At 38.4% G+C, this 15,587-nt stretch overlaps 1 protein-coding gene across 1 annotated transcript in view; it reads left to right on the top strand.

The window, feature by feature from the left end:
- Positions 1-514: 514 nt before the first annotated feature.
- Positions 515-15,587, top strand: part of LOC133243139 (putative MAGE domain-containing protein MAGEA13P) — an 83,905-nt gene continuing 68,832 nt past the window's right edge. Inside the window, exon 1 of the mRNA XM_061409669.1 lies at positions 515-635. The gene's annotated coding sequence lies outside the window, so the exon portion shown is untranslated. The remainder of the gene's footprint in view (positions 636-15,587) is intronic.

Below are 15,587 nucleotides of genomic sequence, written 5' to 3' on the forward strand. Positions count from 1 at the left end.
GAAGACTCAGATGATGGTTAGCATTTTTTTAAGCAAGAAAATATGTTTAATTCAGGTGTTAGCAGATATAGAGAGGGTCGAAGGGGACACTCCCTTGTGGTCCTCAGCTCTTGGTAAGGACACAAAGAAGAATCTGAGGTCTTACCTGTGGCAAAAAGGGAGAGTGGGCCAGACCAAAAGAGGCACTGGCACCAGAAAGATGAGGTACAGGGGTTTTCAAGACAAGGCTTTTACGTATTCATCTAGGTGGGCGTGGACTGACAGTTTTTATTGACAGTTGCAAGTTACATAACAACAGGCTCTATTGCACATGTCTTTTTCAGAATTCAGTCTGTTATAATCAGATGTATATATGTATAGGGTATTTATGAACCCTTTGAGGACACAGCTGTGTATTAAGAGCACATGTGTGGGAGTTGGAGAAGCCCCTGCGGTTAGTTTGTATCCACTGTGTGCCTAGGGCGCATGCGCTGGAGTTGGAAACGTGGAAAAGTCTCTGTGGTTATTTTGTAGCATATCTGTGAGCTTTCCCATGGCCACTGGGGCGTGTCTGAAGTGGGTTTTAGAGACCAGCTTGAATCTTTTTCAATTAAGCTGCCTCTAGTTGCTCAGGCCTGACTTCCTACCTAACACAGGTATGTACTCTTTTTTTTTTTTTTTTAAGACGTAAAGACGTAATGCTATGGCTACAATATGGCATAAACCAAACTTTTACATGCACTGGGAAACCAAAAAAATTCACGACTCACATTATGGCGATATTTGCTTTATTGCAGTGGTTTCGATTCAAACCCACAATATGTCTGAGCTATTTCTGTATGCTTTCTTGGTACCAATCATCATTCTCTCCTTTACCCCTTCAAACCTAGGGTTGGTAACAGCTCCTGTTGTTATCCCTGGGGTATTTCACAATTCTGTGATGCTCTTATTAAACCCTCCCATACTTTTGTAAATAGTCCCTATGCTAATTCTTTCTCACATTATCCAAGAAGAGTGTGCCATCTGCTTCCTGCTTGGACCCTGGCTGATAAAGCCCCTAACTTTTCTTGTTTCTTCGTATCCGTCTTTTCATACAAGCTCTTGGTTTTCTAATAACCATCCTATATTCACTGAGGCATTCTTCTCCTCACTGTTGCCCCAGATCCCCATGTTCCAGTCAGTGCTAGCAGTTAGTTATGGAAGCATTCATATAAATATTTCTGTCAGATGTGTTTAATGTTTAAGGGAGTACACCCTGAGTCCCTAAAGAGCTATGGAGTTGTTGGTGCTTAAAATGTAATTGCACTAGAGTCGTGGCAAGACTCATGACACATTTCACAAATATGACATATTTGTGATAGACATATCTATCTCAGCTGGACATAGGTTTGTTAACAATTTTCAGCTTTAAGTGGTTGATAGTGCACTAGTAAGTCCAAGCTGTACTATTTAATTATGATGACCATGCATCCTAGAAACTGATTTTGTCACTTGGACACAGTGCCTGTCTCAACACAGGTTATTTTCTTGAAAGAAAGAGAAAACCAACAGTAGATTCTTAGGCAAAAATATTCACAGATGGGGAGAGAGCTGTTATTTTAAGTGTTAATATTGCCAGGGACTCGCAGCATAAATTGACTTCTCTGTGGCTACATTTCCCCCCTACATTTAAAACTAGAACCTTTTGAATATGGGTTACTGTGTTGCAAGTTAGCACCTGCTGCTCAGGCAAAAGAATCTCTGCAACAATCAGAGAGCTAGTGGGAACAACTATCTATGTAGTAGAGTAAAGCCTGTATATGTTCTTGCCCATGGAAGAGCTCAAATGAGCATGAACTTTTGAAAAATGAGATTTTGCTGTCTTAACCCTGAATGGTATTTTTTTTTCTTTTTTTTTTCTGGATCAAATGCTGGAATTCAGTTTATTTATTTATTTTTTTTTACTTTACAATATTGTATTGGTTTTGCTTCAATTAAAAAAAATACCATTCATTTCAATATCATATAAGAAGTGAATGGTATTTTTTTAAATTGAAGTATAGTTGATTTGTGGGAGACCCGGGTTCAATCCCTGGGTCGGGAAGATCCCCTGGAGAAGGAAATGGCAGTCCATTCCAGTACTATTGCCTGGAAAATCCCATGGACAGAGGAGCCTGGTAGGGTACAGTCCATGGGGTCGCAAAGAGTCGGACACGACTAAGTGTCTGTCACTGGCAATCTATATATCTTACTGAGTGAGCGACTTCACTTTCACTTGCACTTTCATAGTTGATTTGTAATGTTGTGTTAGTTTCTGATGTACCTCAAAGTGATTCAATTACACATATATATTCATTTTCATATTCTCTTCCATTATAGGTTATTATATAAATATAGTTCCTTGGGCTATAGAGTAGGACCTCGTTGTTTATCTATTTTCTGTATAGTAGTGTGTATATGTTAATCCCAAATTCCTAATTTATTCTTCCCCCTCCCTATCCCTTCTGGTTACCATAAATTTGTTTTCTATGTCTGTGGGTCTATTTCTGTTTTGTACGTAAGTTCACTTGTATCATATTTTAGATTCCACATATAAGTGATATCATACAGTATTTGTCTTTGACTGACCTACTTCATTTAGTATGAAAATCTTTAGGTCCGTCTGCATAGCTGCAAATGGCATTATTTCATTTTTTAAAGGCTAAGTAGTATATATATACCACATCTTGTGTATCCATTTATCCGTCAGTGGACACTTAAGTCGCTACCATGTCTTAGCTAATGTAAATAGTGCTTCTACGAATGTTGGGGTGTGTTTATTTTTTCGAACTAGAGTTTTCTCCGGATATACGCCCCAAAGTGGGATCATTGGATCGTATGGTAACTCTGTTTATAGTTTTGAAAGGAACCTTCATACTGTTTTCCATAGTAGCTGCAGCAACTTACACCAACAGTGTTCCACCAACAGTGTAGGAGGATTCCCTTTTCTCTACATCCTCTCCAGCATTATTTGTAAGCTTTTTAAAAAAAAATTATTTATTTTAATTAGAGGCTAATTACTCTACAGTATTGTATTGATTTGTAAGCTTTTTAATGATGGACATTCTGACTGCTCTGAGATGATACCTCATTGTAGTTTTGATTTGCATTTCTCTGATAACTAGCGATGTTGAGCATCTTTTTGTGTGCCTATTGGCCATCTATGGAGAAGGGAATAGCAACTCATTCTAGTATTCTTGCCTGGATAATCCCATGTACAGAGGAGCCTAGTGGGCTACAGTCCATGGGGTCACACAGAGTTGGACATGACTAAGTGACTGTCACAAGCTAACTCTATGTCTTACTGAGTAGTGTTTCTGAAATCTTACCTCAGAATACAGAAAGTTAGAGCAAATATGTCAAAAACAAACATACTTGTTTAGTATTAGAAAACATCAGTTCTTTTTTTAAATTAATTGTTTATTGGCCTATGCTTGATTTACAATGTAGTATTAGGTTCTGCTGTACAGAAAAGTGAATCAAATATATATCTATGTATATATACATACATATATGATAGATATATCTCCCCTCTTTTTTAGAGTTTTTTCCCCATATAGGTCATTACAGAGTATTGAGTGGAGTTCTTTGTGCTAAACAGTAGGTTCTTACTAGTTGCATCAGTTCTTTTTGTTGGATTTACCCATCAGCTCTGTGAAACAACCTCTCAACTGATTCAAATAACTCTTAGGTTTTGCTGTTATTGTCCACTACATTGACCATTTATCCAAATTACTAGTTGTGGAGGTTTTCTGTAATAGAGGTTAAGTTCTGGCAGACTCTAGTGGGTGGAGGAAAGCAATGTCATTAGCTTTGTAATGAACATCCACAAACGATCACCAGAAACAAAGTGTCTAGTATGGGATGGTAAAGAGATTCTTAAACCATTGTCACAAACTGTCTCTTGAAAAATAGCATAACATGCAAACAATTTGGTCATAACTTCTAAAACTGTCCTTGAAATAAGGCAACTTTCATGCACAGAAATAAGAAAATTTGTTGCCGGATGTTTGTAGTGTCTGAGGATTTAAAAAATAAGTCTCAGTTTTAGTCTCAATCAAGAACAGCTCGTTATCATCATCAAAAGGAATATTTGGTTCTGATGTCTTACATATTTACTGTTTGTAAAGTTTAGCCAGGGGATTGCAGTTCCTGACGTTTACATTTATCTAATTTATTGTCCACAGGCTTTGAATTGCTTATTTAATTTAAATTAATGGGCCATGTTCAAATCAAATAAAGCTAAACTAATTAAGGCAAAATAGTCTAATCTGGCACTTTAAACTCTAAGATTTATTACAGACATTCAAGATTTGAATTTGATTGCATTTATTGAATCAAGCCAGGAAGCTATTTGACTGTAATGGTTGGGCTAGGTTAATCTATAATGAAGTCAAACCTAAGATTAGAGGTGGGAGTTCAATTCAGTTCAACATCTGAGCATATAGGTAGTGGGTACAGGGGAGAGAGGGAGGGCAAGGCCTTATACCCTACTATCAAGGAGCCCATGGTATATTGAGAAGAATTAAAGGAGAGGGATAATATCACAAAGGATGAATTCTTCCATCTTCTCTCAATTTGAAGCCCACCATTTTGAAGACTTCCAGAGATTCATTCAGTTCAAAAATGTTTTCCTAAGCATCTACTACTACTCTGTGTCAGAAACTGGTACCAGTGCTAGCAACTGGGAGCACATAGAGGATTTTTTTTTTAATTTGTAATTGAGATGTACATGGAAAAAACAGAGAAAAGAGATAAATATTTACAATAGAGTAGGACTAGGAAGATACATGGGCCCTGTGAAGAGAACCACAATTTGTTCTGAAAGAATTAAGGGTTATGAGATGTTGCCAGCTGATACATTCAATAAACATTTAATAAGTGCCCACTATGTGTCAGATCATGAGGGTAAAAAGATGAATAAGGAATATTTCTTTCCCTGGAGGAGCTCACCATTCAGTGGAGCTATATATTGTGAAGTTCTAAAAATGTCTGCATCAGATGGATTATTATACCAACAACAAAAAATATAGAATCTTTAACTGTCTGAAAGATATATAACTGACAACGTAAAAAATAGAAAAATCCTGTGGACAAAATAATGAACAATGTACATTAAAAGACTCAGAATTATCTATTAGATGGTTAACAGTTTATTTTACTGAGTTTTATTGTGTATAAAAAATATAAAGCTGAAGTTCCAGAATGATTCACAATGCAATTATGATTTCCATAAGTTAAATTACATTAAGTTGCCTCAAATATTTCCCTTGGATTAAATTCCAGTTTATGACACTAGGTTGTTTATAAAAGCTTAAAATCACTGGTTGAAAAATGTAAGACTTGGTTAACTAGCTTTTATCTACTTTATGCTAAATGATTTAAATGTAACAACAATAATTTTCAATAAATATAACAATGTTCAAACATTGATTCACAAAATTTTTGCCTTAGTATATTCTGTACAAGCAAAAACTGTTGAATCAATTGGGTACAGAACTTTTTACAGTTACATAAAGCAGTTTGTTTGCATTTATAAAGGGCATATACTTTTTAAGTTTTCAAAATTCACAAATATTAAGATTGCAGACAATTTGCCCTCTAAAACTCCTGTTTTATGGCTAAGAATAATAAATTTTGGAGATATTTTCTACATGTGTCACCAACAGTTGACTTTCTTGTGGGGGCTATTTTTACCCACACAGGTTTTTATCACTTAGTATTATGTGAGGTTGACTAGGGAACAATCATGCCACTTGCAGAGGAAGTGGTTGCCAACCCACCAGCTCTACCTGCCAGCTAAGTGACTCCTGATGGTTGCTAACAGGGTGGGAGAGAGACAAATTATTATATCATCAACCTAAAGGGTCACTTGAAATTATTTTAAACTTTCAATATGAAATCTATGAATGCTGTATTGTATATGAAAAGTCTTATCCTTATACTTTTAACATACATGCCTGGCATTATTCCTAACTCTTCCCAAGCAATACAAAGATGATAGAATAACTCCAATATCACCTCTCCTATCTTCCATATTTTTGTTTTCTAGTATCACATCACCCTAAAATTCATCATTAATATAATTGTTTGTACCAAAATCAGTCATTAACATAATTGGTCATTGATTTGATGTTAGCAAGCATGTTCTGTAAAGATGAGATAGTAAGTATTTTCAGCCCTTGTCAAAACAACTCAGTTCTGCTATAGTATGGAAGTGGCCACAGACAGTAGGTAAAAGAATGAGAGTAGCTGTGGTCTATAAAACTATAGGTACAAAAGTAGGCAGTGGGCTGCTTTTGGCCCGAGGCCATAGTTTGCCAAGTTCTGATTTATACAATCCGAGCTTTGTTGAATTTTAATTTCCCAGTCCCTCCTTCCTTTTTTTACCTTGCACATCCCACTCTTTGTAGGTTCAGTTTCTTTCTTTCTGAAATGAATCCTCTCCTAGGTCTCTAAAGTGTAACCACTCTTTGACAGTGAGAAATTTTTGAAGCCCTTCAGTCTAGAGCTCTTAATCGAATTTGACTTTCAAGGATTTTAGGCTTTGTGTAAAAAAAAATTCCTAGTTCCGATAATTTTCTTTGAAAACTCCTACTCTAATACAAAATTCAATCTACCTTACATTTAAAACTATTTAATCATGATATGAATATGGATAAGGACTGAAATGGAACATGAGAAAACAGAAACAGTGGATTTGATAGAAGGGTAGGGTTGCTAGATGATTCTTTTTATTTCTAGTTATGTGTGTGGGGTGGAGGATGTGTTAGTCACTCAGTTGTGTCTGACTCTTTGCGACCCCCAAGGACTGTAGCCCACCAGGCAAGAATACTGGAGCGGGTTGCCGTTTCTTCCCCCAGGGGATCTTCACAGCCCAGGGATCCAACCCGAGTCTCCTGCATTGGCAGGCAGATATTCTTTACCCACTGTGCCACCTGGGGTAGCACGGAAGTCTTGCTTTCACTATTATCAAGCATTTTAAGAATTCTCATTTTGTTTGCCACCTTCCTTGTCCTCTTCACTGTTCTTGAACTTCTATCATCTACTTTCTTGGTTTTTTGTTTGGAGGCCATTCTTACCCAAACTTACACAAATTTATAGTTACTGAAAGTTTTCTATCACTGAGCAAGGCGTGCACGCATGTTAAGTTGCTTCAGTTGTGTCCAATTCTTGTGACCCCGTGGACTGTAGCCCGCCAGGATCCTCTGTCCAGTATTCTCCAGGCAAGAATACTGGAGGGAGTTTCCTTTCCCTTCTCCAGGGGATTTCTAGTTATGTTTGTTCAGTAAATAATTTTTATAATATATATATATATCAATTATATATATAATATCAATTTCTAAATAGAATGGCATTGATTCCCCTTTGTAAGTTCCCAGTTCCTCAAATAATACCTTAGGGAAAACTTTTGACAACTCCCTGTAGTTGTATTGTCCCGATGACAGAAACGCTTTGAACACTGATTCCCGGAAGTGTATGCTCGTTCCTTCTCAAGAGGCCTGTGTGCCGACCTCATGTGCTGGCAGTTGGCATCCTCTTGGCATGGCAGTTGTACTGCATAGTGACAGCCCAGCTTCTATACATCTGAGTAGCATCTGAGTTGCTGCTTTAATCTCAAATGTACGTTGATTCTAATGCCCTTGGCAAAAACTATGTAGAACCTGTTATTAACATTACAACTAGAACCACTCTAATCTTATGTGTCTGTTAGTCACTCAGAGTCGTGTCTGACTCTTTGTGACTCCGTGGACTGTAGCCTGCCAGGCTTCTCTAGGCAGGAACACTGGAGTGGGTTGCCATTTCCTTCTCCAGGGGATCTTCCCAACCCAGGGATTGAACTTGAGTCTCCTGCATTGCAGGCAGATTCTTTACTCTCTGAGCCACCAGGGAAGCCCTTTTAATCTTATACTCACAGCCTTTAATGATTACTGTTGTAGTGTAATATAATGTAATATTCTGCATCAGTTATCAATCACTACATAATAAACTACTTCAAAACTTAATAGTTTAAATACATAACTATTTCTTATCTTTCAAGATTCTGTTAGTCTTCTAGGATATTTTTCTGATCTTGGCTGGTTTGCTTTCTCTCTGCTGGGCTCATTGATGTGTCTGTGGTCAGGTAGTAGGTTGAGTGGAACCTGGATGACATCCTAGGCATCCTCTGTAGTGAATACTATGGCATGCAACCCAGATCCCCCTCTGTAAGGCCAAGACATTTTTCCCACAGTGACTAGTTGTCTGTTGACAACTTGCTGGTGAACCTCTACCTCCATAATGCCAAAAGCAGCTACCTAGCCTTAGATCACACTCCCTCCTTAAGGGCAGCCCTCATCCAATGACTGGTTGATGCAGACATCAAAGTGCCCAGCCCCTTTGCCTTAACGTGAATCAACTTTGAAGAGCCATCTCGGCTTCAGAGCTCCCTAAGGGATCAGCTGAGACCTCTGTTCCAACTGCGCTGCAGCCTAACTTTCCCCATGATCAATCCTACATGTATTCCTGCCTCACAGTTGTTGCTAAAAGCACTCCCCAGTAAACTTTCTGTTCGAAAATCTCCATCCCAGAATCTGTCTTCTGGGAAACACGACTGAAGACATCCTCCATGTGACCTCTCATGGTCCAGCAAGCAACCTTGTGTTCACTCATGAAGGTGGTTACAGGATTCCCAAGACCATAAAAGTAAATTGCAAATTCTTTGAAGGAAGTGGGTTCAGAACTTGCACAATTTATTTTCTGTCATTTGATTTTGGTCAAACATAACAGTTATTAAAATAAGTGTGAATGGGCTGTGTGTGTGAGTGTGTGTGTGTGTTTATGTGCTCAATTGTGTCCAACTCTTTGTGACCCCATAGACTGTAGCCTGCCAGGCTCCTCTGTCCATGGGATTATCCAGGCAAGAATACTGGAGTGGGTTGCTATTCCCTTCTCCAGGGGATCTTCCTGATTCAAGGATCAAACCTCGGTATCCTGCATCTCCTGTATTGGCAGGCAGATTCTTTACCACTGAGCAATCTGGGAAGCTTTATTAAATAACCTTAATAGCAATGGTGATGATAATGCCTTTTCAATGCTTACTTCATGCTAGGCACTGTTTTAAGAATTTACGTATATAATACCTTCTTTAATACCATAACTTTGTGAGGTAAGTGCTGTTGTTATCCTTTTTTTTTTTTTTTAACAGCTGAACAAAGAGCAGTTTCATCAACTATTTCCCCAAACAAGCTAATCTGCTACATTAAACCTGTGAAATACCTCTGATCCTAAAATGAGGATGGGTGACACAGCTCTGTGATGTACTCTGTGATGTATCATTCCAATTGGCTGATTTCACTCTGGGGCTTTAATCATTGAGCAATGCTGATGCTAGTGAGAAGTTTCATAAATTTCAGAATTTTATCAAATGACCAAGACTTGGGTGAAGCAGGGACACTCTGAAAATTTTTGGACTCTTCATATGTTGTGGCCTTCAGTTCACTTGTGCTCATGGACCTTTACTGTATTTTATTTACTAAGGGATTCCTGTGCCAAAACACGTTCAGTTGAAGGATTAGTCTGGTGCAGTCAAACCCCCTGCTGTGCATCAGCGCAGACATTTTAAGCATCAGTCCAGTGCATATTTGAGAAGAGGTAGATTTAGTGACTGCCCCATGTATTTATGCTGCCTGCCTTTTATTTTAATGACTGCTTTTCTCCAACATCCCCTGATAATCAGAAACTCTTTATTTATGGCTACCCAAATGCTACAGCAGAGAAGGCAATGGCACCCCACTCCAGTACTCTTGCCTGGAAAATCCCATGGATAGAGGAGCCTGGTAGGCTGCAGTCCATGGAGTCGCTGAGAGTCGGACACGACTGAGCGACTTCACTTTGACTTTCCACTTTCATGCATTGGAGAAGGAAATGGCAACCCACTCCAGCGTTCTTGCCTGGAGAATCCCAGGGATGGGGGAGCCTGGTGGGCTGCCGTCTATGGGGTGGCACAGAGTCGGACACAACTGAAGCGACTTAGCAGCAGCAGCAACAAATGCTACAGAGGCAGAAGGATTTAGCCTAGAACTTTTTACAGCTAAGAGCTAACTAACCATCCCCTCACTCCTCTAACTTAACCATTTCTAAGGGAATGTGAGAGCACTGTTGTTACACCATTGTCACCCCACGGATAACTGGATGGATGTTTGTCTACCTGGCTGGACGTGGATTCACTTTCTCCCTTACTACTTGACACAGACATAACAAAGAGGCTGCTCCAGTTATAAGAATGCAAGTTGCTACCCTCTCATACTAGACTTTCCAAACAAGCACCTATGTCCATGGGATTTCCCAGGCAAGAATACTGGTTAGCCATTCCCTTCTCCAGGGGATCTCCCCAACCCAGGGATCAAATTCAAGTCTCCTACATTGACAGGCAGATTCTTTACTACTGAACCACCTGGGAAACACCTAAAGTGTAGACATTGACTTAAAAAAATTATAACCATGCCCCTGGTGTACTTAGTAAAATCATTAATGAAAGGTGACAGCACCAATCAAGTTTGAAAGGTTCCCTAATGAATAGCTGCTAACTGAATCAGAATATTAATTTTTGTTTTATTGTAATATATCACTTGTTGAGTATATTAAATAAGCAGCTCAGTGTTAGGCTTCTTGACCTCAGTATTATTGATATTATTCACAGAAGTAAGATTTTTACCAAGGGAAATTATTCTGACTAATTTTTCTGTTTTCTAAGGAAAGGCTCTATCTCATTTCTGACTCATAAAGTTACTATTTTGTTCACTTCAATTGGCAACGGAAAAGAGAATTCTCTGAAATTACCAGGCCACTCATGTCCTATTTTGTGTCATACTTGGAGTTATCTACTTCCAAAAGTAGGAGAGGACTATAACCTTGACCACAGAGTTCCCGGAGTTCTGGACTACCCTCCACAGGTCATAGGGCATTGTGTGCACCTGACTCAGGGCAAGTCCCACCTCACTAAGTGTTAGGGCCAAACTTCTCAGAATGAGAGAACGCTAGCATTTTCATTCATACACTAATGTGCTAAAAACACTTTCAGCAAATGATATGGTATAACTGAGTTTCAAATGTCTACAACTTCTTGTTTTCTTTCAGCTGAGTCTCTTTATTTTTGCCTAATATGACAGAGATGTCAATTAAGAGGTAGGGAAGTGATTTTTTTATTTGCCTCAGATAAGAACAAATAAAGGCCTTATCGAAGTTTGTTTTCCTTAGATCTTCCCAACTCCACCAAGACATCCTGTTTCAAGAGAATTAAAATCTAATCAACAGTTAATTGTATCTACATACACAGATATTTTCTTCAATGTGCAAATCCCTTTGAAATTGTCTGCCCTTTAGCTCTTAATTTCTTATTAAGTGTGTTTTCAGTACAAGCCTGAAATCATCATTAAATTGCCACAGATGGCTCTGCCTTGATCGTATTTTTCCTCAGTCAGTCTTTCCCTTGATGTAGCTAAGGAGCTAGCTTTCTGCTTTGATTTTCCTGAGATCTTGAAAACTAGAAATGCAAATGTCATTTTACACCATAAACTGGACTAAGTTTCTTTTCCTCCTCATAATTCCTTGGAGGATCCTTTTAATATTGGTTTAAGTTGTGTTGCCATTTCTAACCATGTAGGATATGGGTTATTTCCCTGAAATTGGTTTTATCTGAGTTTGTCTTCATGATCAACTGAAAGCATTTATCAAAATCATTCCAATAAATCCACTTTTCATTCAGTAATCTATCTAGATGTCATAGACAGATGTATTTAAGATCAACATTTCAAGCCACTTCCCCTAGCTTTACACTTTCCTGTCCCACTGTAAACCCAAGTGCCAATAGTCCCTGCTGCTGCTGCTGCTGCTAAGTCACTTCAGTCGTGTCCAACTCTGTGCGACCCCATAGACGGCAGCCCACCACGTTCCCCCGTCCCTGGGATTCTCTAGGCAAGAACACTGGAGTGGGTTGCCATTTCCTTCTCCAATGCATGAAAGTGAAAGTGAAGTCGCTCAGTTGTGTCCAACCCTCAGCGACCCCATGGACTGCAGCCTTCCAGGGTCCTCTGTCCATGGGATTTTCCAGGCAAGAGTACTGGAGTGGGGTGCCATTGCCTTCTCCTGCCAATAGTCCCTAGCAGTAGCCAAATGTCAAAAAAAAAAAAAAAAAGGATTTGCAGATGCCAATGCTGGTGTCTGTAACCAGTTTTCCCAAGTCCATGTGCAAAATTATGTTTTATGTTCTGGTTAGATAGTAGAATTCTCCTCCAAATATATGTAGATAAAGAGCCACCTTTTAATTCAAGCTGTGAGTTCTTTAAGGATGGAGAGACCTCATTAACCTTGATTATGGACCTTCAAGAGCCAGCCCAGTGCTGTGGGCTCTGTGAAGATTCTTGGTGAATTACAGACTGATTACCTGAAAATCACAGGCTGTGAAGAGACTGTTAATTAGGAATGAAATTGTAGGATTGATTAAATAATATTTTATACATTCTAAGAAATTTAATTGAATCTAAAGGATATGCTAGAATGCTATAAAAAAGATTAACACTATAGAAACCATAATTGAAGGTAAACATGAATGCAAACAGTTCAGAAAAATAAGTTCAAGCAGCATCAAGCATTGTGACTTACACTGCCCCTGTACACACACATACCTCACATGTACCACTCCTTCTTTGTCCTTTCACATTATCTGGAGAAGAGTTAAACTAAGGGCGATCACGTGGAGGTGATATTGTGCTTATCTTCCTTGTTCACTTAATGTGCTTATTATTCTTGTTCACTTCTGGTTTACCTTGTTCCTTTTAAGTATTTATATATGTGGGAAGTAAATAGTAGTAACAACATAGAACTCAATTATAGCTTAAAATAACTGAATCTCTATTACTGTGACCCTCAAACAGTTGCAGAAAATGGGTGGGTCTGGTTTTGTTCAACTTGAATCTCCTCCTGAATATCCAAGTGTTGATGATGTTAAAATAAAGGAGATAGTTTATAGTAGTTAATTTGAATTTCCTCATCTCTTTAGCAACCCATGTGAAGCAAGAAGTGGTGTCCAAGGACAATGTCATGTTTTTGTTCCCTCTTTCTCTACAAGTCACCTCCAAGTTAGGGTTGGCAAAAACTGCCTTTAGTGGCTTCCCACAGTCTAGTGCCCCAAATGTATGTGTTCCTTTGTGCCCTTCTGTTAAATCCCTAGTCAAATATTTAATGTATTTTGTAGAAATACTATAGAATATTAGCAATCAATCCTTTTCACTTTACAAGTAAGGAAACCAAAGCTTAGGGAGGTAAAGTAACATGCTTGACATAACCCAACTAGTTGGTTACACCCAACACAAATACAATTATGCCATAATCCAGGACCTGGAAAGCCTGTTATGCATCACTTTTTGAAAATACAGTTATATTCCTCCACTAAAACCATTTTTAATGGTAGTATTGATGAAATGAGAATTTTGTTAAGATGAAGGATGGAAGCAAACCCATGAAATATGGAGTTGATAGCTTTCTTCATTGTGTGTGTGTGTGTGTGTGTGTGTGTGTGTGTGTGAGTGAGATAGGCCTGTATGGAATGACACAGTAAGTATCGTAAAGACAAAGGATACTTAGGTTATAACTTCAGCACTGTGTGAAAATAAAAATAATCATGCTTCCAACAATCATAATTTCCTTATTTACCTTTGTCCTTTTCTGTTATTGTAAAATTTGCATATAGTAAATGCACATATTTTAAGTGTACCATTGGATTAAATTTGATAGTTATAAATACCTGTGTAATTATTACATAGTGAAGAACATAGACTATACCCATCACCTCAGAAAGTACCCTTGTTCCCCTTTCCAGTTAATTCCTATGCTGTGCTTAGTCGTTCAGTGGTGTCTGGCTCTTTGCAACCCCATGGACTGTAACCCGCCAGGCTCCTCTGTCCATGGGGATTCTCCAGGCAAGAATACTGGAGTGGAAGATACCCCTCCTCCAGGGGATCTTCCCAGCCCAGGGATCAAACTCAGGTCTCCTGCATTGCAGGGGGATTCTTTACTGTCTGAGCCACCAATACAACCATGTTTAGATTTTTTTTTTTAAGGGTTAATTTTATTTTATTTTTAAACTTTACATAATTGTATTAGTTTTTTTAGATTTTTATTACCATGGATTTATTTTTCCTCCTTTTGTACATAATATAGATGAAATCATAAATGGTTTGCTTTTTTATTTTTCTGGCTTCTTTAACTCAATGCTTAGTGAAAATCAACTAAATTTTTGCATGTAACTGTTCATTTTTTAAAATTCCTATCTAGCATTCCACTGTATGACTCCCACATTATCAACATCCCCCACCAGAGTGGTACATTTGTTACAACTGATGAACCTGCTTTGACACATCATTATCATCCAGAGTCTAAAGCTTACATTTACTTTCACTCTTGATGTTGTACATTATATGAGTTTGGACAAATTTATAATGACATATATCCACAATTTTGGGCTTCCCAGGTGGCACCAGTCGTAAAGAAACCACCTGCCAGTGCAGGTAGACATAAGAGATGTGAGTTCAATCCCTGGGTCTGGAAGACCCACTGGAGGAGGACATGGCAACCCATTCCAGTATTCTTGCCTGGGAAACCCCGTGGACAGAGGAGCCTAGTGAGCTACAGCCCATGGAGTTGCAAAGAGTCACACATGACTGAAGCTACTTAGCACACACACACACACACACACACACACACACCATTTTAACATTATACAGAGTAGTTTCACTGCCTTAAAAATCCTTAATGCTCTGCCTATTCATCCTCCTTCCCCCCTCTAAGCCTTGGTAACTGCTGTGTCAGTTTTGCCTTTTCCAGAATGTCATATAGTTGGAGTCAAACAGTAGGTACCTTTCCAGTTTGGCTTCTTTCACTTACTAATATGCATCTTCCCTCGTAGCTTAGTTGGTAAAGATTCTGCTTGCAATACAGGAGACCTGGGTTCAATGCCTGGGTTGGGAAGGTTCTCTGGAGAAGGAAATGACAAATCATTCCAGTATTCTTTCTTGGAGAATCCCATGGACAGAGGAGCCTAGCAGGCTACAGTCCCTGGGGTCACAAGAAACAGATACGACTTAGCAAATATACCACCTCAAGGTTCCTTGATGTCTTTTTGTGACATAATAGTTCATTTATTTTTTAGCACTAAGTAATATTCTATTGTCCAGACATACCATAGTTTATTTATCCATTGTTTATTTTTTAACTGTTTCTTTAAAGAGCAGAATATTTAATTTTTAATGCATCACATTATTTTTTCCGTGTATAGTTAGTGCTTTTTGTGTCTGGTTTAATAAACCTTCACTTACACCAAAGGTTGCAAATATATTCCCTTAAGTGTTCTTCTAGAAAATGTATACATTTTACATTTGGATCTATGATCACTGTCACTAGAACTGGTGAGAATCAATATGCTTGCCTTGGTCTTAGAAGAAAAGAATTCTATATTTCACTAGTGTGAAATTATACATTTCACTAGTGTGGTGTTATCTATTACTGTTTAACAATCTAACACAAAACTTAGTGGCTAAAAACCATACTGATTT

This window comes from Bos javanicus, chromosome X, assembly GCF_032452875.1.
Source record: "Bos javanicus breed banteng chromosome X, ARS-OSU_banteng_1.0, whole genome shotgun sequence".
In the NCBI taxonomy this organism is placed as follows: domain Eukaryota; kingdom Metazoa; phylum Chordata; class Mammalia; order Artiodactyla; family Bovidae; genus Bos; species Bos javanicus.